Genomic DNA, 6,000 nt, shown 5'->3' on the forward strand with positions numbered 1-6,000 from the left:
TAACGGGACGGTGTTGCCGTATCTATGTTTACAAGCTGCACGTGAAATCCCACGTCCTAGTGGTGAATTCAGTGCCCGGAATGACTTTGAGTTGGCTGGTTAGCGCGTGCTTTGTGTGAATTAAAAACATTATTTAGTTGTATTATTGTTTTAGTGTCTCGATAATTATTGCGTTTAAATTATATTAGACGTATTATCTTCGTTGTTATTGGTGGAGTGTGTGAGTAGTGTGCGTTTTCTAGTTCCTGCGAGAGTTTCTAAACAGGTGACTTGTGCAATGTCGGAAGGAAGAAAAGGCAGGCGGAGAACAAAAAATATTGGACAAGGTGCCCCATTAAAGAGTCAAGCGCGAGAGATGGTGTGTGATGTAAGAGAGTATTTTGAGAGGGAAAAAGATAATGGCGGGCCTCTTTTACCTTTGGCGCAAGTCGTAATGAGAACTGCTGCTAGTGTTAAAATTAATAAGAGCACTGTTATCGATATTGGAAAAGAAAAATACTATAATAGTAATAATAATGATAATAATAGACTGATAAAAATAATAATGTACATTAATTTTAATGCCTAGTGTTCAACAAATTCATTTGAAATGTATACATTCATGTCAGCCTTTCATTACTGCACTCTATCGGCAGCGCGCTCGCTTACACGAAAGATGGGCAACATGACAACACTGTTCCCCTTCTCTGTAAACTGTCAAGTCGGAAGTAGTTTTGGTCAAGGTATAAAGTTGAGGTCTTTCGACTTTTCACTTAATGTGCAGGGTGCGCCAAAACGACAGTCCTGAAATAACACTCAACTACGGCGCATGTTTGCCAGCCGGCGCGGCGTTCGGGAAATGCTATGGAATGACGGAATGGAGAAATTTGACGGAATGATGTAGATGCCTAATATGGGAAAACGGGAGAACCCCCAGAAAACCCCCCAAGAAAATCCCAGGCCTGTCCGGTATTCAAACCCGAACCATCTGCGTGGCAGGCTAAAGGTCTGACCACTCTGCCACAGTAGGGTAATGAAACTTAGCAATGAATACCGATCACAAAAAGCTAATTGAATAGATTTTCTGATTCACTGAAAGCATTGAACATGTATTAGTTTCTTGAAACAGTTGGAAAATAAAATTAAGTAAAATCCAAACCGTTAAATTTGAAATGAAGTGTAATAACAAAGAAATGCCTAAACATATCATGTTTCCTATCTTGTTTATGTGTACGGCTTTGTTTTATAATGCATGTCCTGCTGTTGCCTGGTAACGACTATGTTTTGCCTACCCTATTGCGCATTACCTCATGCCAGTAAGAGTTGAGTCGAACCGTAATAAATACATTTCACGGACACGAAACTTCTATTCTCGGTAAAGCACTCGTCGAGGGACTGTAATTCTCCATTACAGGCTTTAAGTTTAGTCACAGCACGCTCATTACAAGTATTTTGATGTGCGACCTTCACTGTTGGCAGAAAGTGCACACATCTTCCTATCTCTTAGTAAACTTCTGTTCTAGGCAGAATTTATAGTCTTTTGGGTGTGGCTGTTTCCCGAACATCACTAATTGGGCTCTACATCACGCAGTAAATCACTGGTAACCTCAAGTAATTTTGTTGAAAATGTGCTGAATATTTTTAGACTATTTTTCTACTTTATGAGATCACTTTCTCTTCACTTTTCTGGTTACCAGTCCCGGTTGACTTGTTGTGTTCGGCCTGGTTGTCAGAAACGTCAGAGACATGGCTCATTACGAAAAGCTTAGGCTTGGCTTTTCGAGGGTCGGACCCTGGATTGATATTTGCACTTAGGCTTACTCTGGCCCATTGTGCGCTCTATCAGGGTTTAATAAAAAAGTATTCAATATTTTAGGAGGTGACAGTATGCATCAAAACAAGAAAATAATGTCTAATAAACATGGGTCCTAAAAACATACTTTTTGACATCTGAACACTTGTTCATAGGAGGTGCTCAATGTGACGTCCATTCATGGCAGTACATTTTACTGTCCTACAATACAGCAGACTACCAGCAGTGTTGCCAACTCGATTCTTAAAAATCCGCTGTGAAGCCGTGCAGAAACCGCTAAATTGCTATATTGTCAATGTAAAATGATATTATTTTGCCGCTGTGAGTGCTAAAAATACCCGCTAAATCCCTATATCAGCAATACAAATTTCATAAATTTTACCCGCTAAACTAACACCGAAAAACGCTAGATCTAGCGGGAAAATCGCTGAATTGGCAACACTGACTACCAGATAATCATACCGTAGTTGACACCCCTGGCATGGAATACTGATACGTCGCAAGGAATACTGAAAACTAAAGTCAGGTTGCAGATATGAGCGGGGTTCAGCAGAGATGGTGTTGTGAATTTTGGTAATCAGCATATGTGAGCTGATGAAAATCCCCATGCAGTTGAAAAAACAAGTCATCAACACCGATTCTCAATCAACTTATGGGCAGGCGTTCTTGGTGATAGATTAGACGTGCTACCTCAGAGATTAACTGGGGATCGTTATCAGGACTTTCTTATTAACGTATTAAAACAAATTTCAAAGAGTGCGTGATTCCTTACACCGAAGGGTAGAGGAATGCACTGCCATGAATGGACGTCACATTGAGCACTTACGAACAAGTGTTCAGATCTCAGAAAGTATGTGTTGTAAGACCCATGTTTATTAGACATTATTTTCTTATTTTGATGCACACTAGCACCTCCTAAAATATTGAAAACTTTTTTAACACTCTGTATATGCAATGACTGTCCAAAACCGACAGATGGCCTGGGTAGCATTCATGAATCCGACGTTGACAGGCGGGCCAATCTGCCTCAGCCCTGACAGAGCCAGGTCCATCCTCGGACGACGAGTAGCCTGCTAAGCCCCAGGGTCCGGAAGTCCAAACCATTTATCCGCATCGAAAACCCGTATTACTCCCAAGTCTTCGTCCCAGACTATTTTTAACTAATTAGATGGTAGAATGTTTTGTTTTAACGACGCTCGCAACTGCCGAGGTTATATCAGCGTCGCCGATGTTTCGGAATTTTGTCCCGCAGGAGTTCTTTTACATGCCAGTAAATCTACTGACATGAGCCTGTCGCACACTTAAATTCCATCGACCTGGCCCGGGATCGAACCCGCAACTCGGGCTTAGCAGGCCAGCGCTATACCAACTGCGCCAATCAGGCCGACTAGATGGTAGATGAAATAAGGAGAAGATGGAGAGTTTTGGTGGAATGATGGATAGAAACGGGAATACCCCGATAAAACTCCTCTGTAACGTCTTAAATTCCATCACGGCCGGACGGGGATCGAACCCGGGTCGCTTGGATAGAAGACCAGCGCGCTAGCACTTGTGCCGTAAAACTGAGCGACCAAAACAAGCGTTAGTCAGTGCACAGGAAGTGTGTCTTGTCATGTCTTCCGTGTTTCTGGCGCTGTGAACCGATGTAACTGTCGAATTTCCTTTAAAAGGAGAGTAGAAAATCATATCTTTTGTGTCATAAAGTTACAACAGAAAACGTTAAAAACAAAAAATTCTTAAAAAACCTCCTCTTTGCTGATGATCAAGTTATATTAGCTAGTGACGAGGATACGTTACAAAGGGGGCTATTTGAATTATATAAAATTACGAAAGATATGAATCTATTTCGAAAGAAAAAACAAAAGTAATGGCATTTATGGGCAAAAGGGCGGTGAGATCGAAGGTAGTAGTGGAAAACTATATCATAGAACAATTTAATACTTTTAACTTCCTTGGCTGCCATCTATCATATACTCATGAAAAAGATATTGATTATAAAATTGCCAAATTTAACAATATATGTGGGACTATTAGAAGAACACTCCGTAATAAAACTAGGAAAGATACACAGATTAAACTATATAAAGTTATGGCAATACCAACGGGCTTATATGCGAGTGAAACTTGGACGTTAAAAGAGAAAGATAGAAGTCGACTACAGGCAGCTGAAATGCGATTTCTTCGAAGTGTAGTAGGAGTAACTCGACTGGATCACATCAGGAACGAGGAAATAAGAAACAGTCTAAAAGTTAACAGTCTGTTAGAAACTGTAGATGAGTATAAACAGAAATGGTAGGAACACGTACAACGCATGAGCCAAGATAGAACCCCGAAAATAATCGCTGACTATGTACCCACCGGAAAAAGAAGTATCGGCCGACCAGCAAAAAGATTGATACAAGAAATAAAGGAGCCGCAACGGGCTTTAAGCCTACAGCTTGAAGCAGAAGAAGAAGAAGAAGAAGAAGAAGTTACAACATGCAAAGAATTTTATCCATGAACAATAGAACTCCAGCCAAAATTTAATGGTCGTATATTCAAGATCCTCTGTTACCATCCAACATTGAGATAATGAATTCCGCCTTACAGATTCCCTTACCACAAAAATAGAATTCAACACTACCAGAGCAGCAGGAAGACTTTAAGTTTTGACCTTATGTGAAGGCAGTGATAACAAACAAACATTTACAATGTTGACCGCATATATCCGCATCCCAAGTCGCCACCATCCTGCTGTACGTACAAGCAGACAATTCTGGTGACAAGTCTTTTTCAGAGGAAGTTGTAACGGATTTATCTAATGCAAACAGTGCATGATGTCACCGATATTTTCCTTCACGCATTATCTTCCCTCCTGTATCGGACATTGCCACCTCAATCGCTTCTTAGTAGTGATGGGCGAAGTTGTTCTTTTCCCGGAACAGTTCCGACGGTTCCGGTTCCGAAAAAATACTATGTTCCAAATAACAGTTCCGAAATAACAGTCACCAGTGGTGATGAGTCGGAGTCGTAGAGTCGTTCAAACGAACGGTACAGTACCCTCCCTCTTCACCATAGACAAATAACACCATGCAGCTCACACTGGAGCACTCATAGGCATGACATAGTACACATTCTTATCTATAGATGGCACTGCAATGCACATTCGAATCGATTTTGGAAAATTGCTGTGCATGCGGACAGAACTCAAAAGCTTAATGTTAGTAATTACACAGCTGTTGACTACAAGGACAGAATACAACACTTTGTTTTCGTACATAAAGTTATAAAGACATGGTAGCCAACTAAAAAAAAATAACATAACATTTAAAACATATGGTATGTAATTTCTGTTCTCTCTATTACATAATAAACAAAAACAAATCATTAATTTTTATTTTTACTTTTCTTAATGCACAGTTATAATAATAATAATAATAATGATAATAATTATTACAATTTCATAAATAAAAAAGATATATATTGGCAGTACTGAAACCTGGAAACCCCGCAGTGGGTTAGTAAAATGTTGGAATCGCATCTTTACCAAAGTGTAATTTAAACTTCGCATTAAACCTCGCTCTCCAAATCAGTACTTATATGGGTAGTTTCCAACAAATAATGCTACAACATTTTTGTCGTTCTTTGATAACAGAGAAGATAGCACAAAAACTTGTGCTTGTCAGACTTAACCTCAACAAACGACATACAGACATTGTAACTAAACCACTCATTACCATTTACGACTTTAACCTTTGTATAGAATCAGCTGATCAATGAATTAATAATAGTATGCGTACTTTATGACTTTGTAGAATGTTTATAAAACAGAATTAGTCAACTAATGGTGAAATAAACCATAAAGCGGGAATCAATATTACAGATTATTGAATACTTACTATAACATTACAGATGATTGGCCAGTCTTACAAATGTTGATATTAAAGTTCGCGCCACCGCAAGGATTTCAATGTCCATGCGCCCCCCTCCAACCACGTGAGAGTTTCAAGTACAGTGTAACTGCAGCTGTCGTTGGTTCATCGGAACAAGCTCCGACGTTCCGACTGTTATCTCGGAGTCGGAACATACCTTATGCAACGCGGTACTGCGAGCCCGCAACAGCTGGGCAAGTGAGCAGCTCGGAGTCGGAACACTGTTATTTCGGAACAGGAGGTTCCGACCTACTGTTCATTTTTGCAACAGTTCCGAGGGAGTCGGAACATACCTTG

At 40.0% G+C, this 6,000-nt stretch overlaps 1 protein-coding gene across 4 annotated transcripts in view; it reads left to right on the plus strand.

Annotated features, from left to right (window-relative positions):
• The window catches only part of Myo61F (Myosin 61F), a 321,197-nt gene that overhangs the window by 265,007 nt on the left and 50,190 nt on the right, over window positions 1–6,000 (plus strand). The gene's annotated exons all lie outside the window — the stretch shown is intronic.

Source organism: Periplaneta americana, chromosome 7 (assembly GCF_040183065.1).
Source record: "Periplaneta americana isolate PAMFEO1 chromosome 7, P.americana_PAMFEO1_priV1, whole genome shotgun sequence".
Lineage (NCBI taxonomy): Eukaryota > Metazoa > Arthropoda > Insecta > Blattodea > Blattidae > Periplaneta > Periplaneta americana.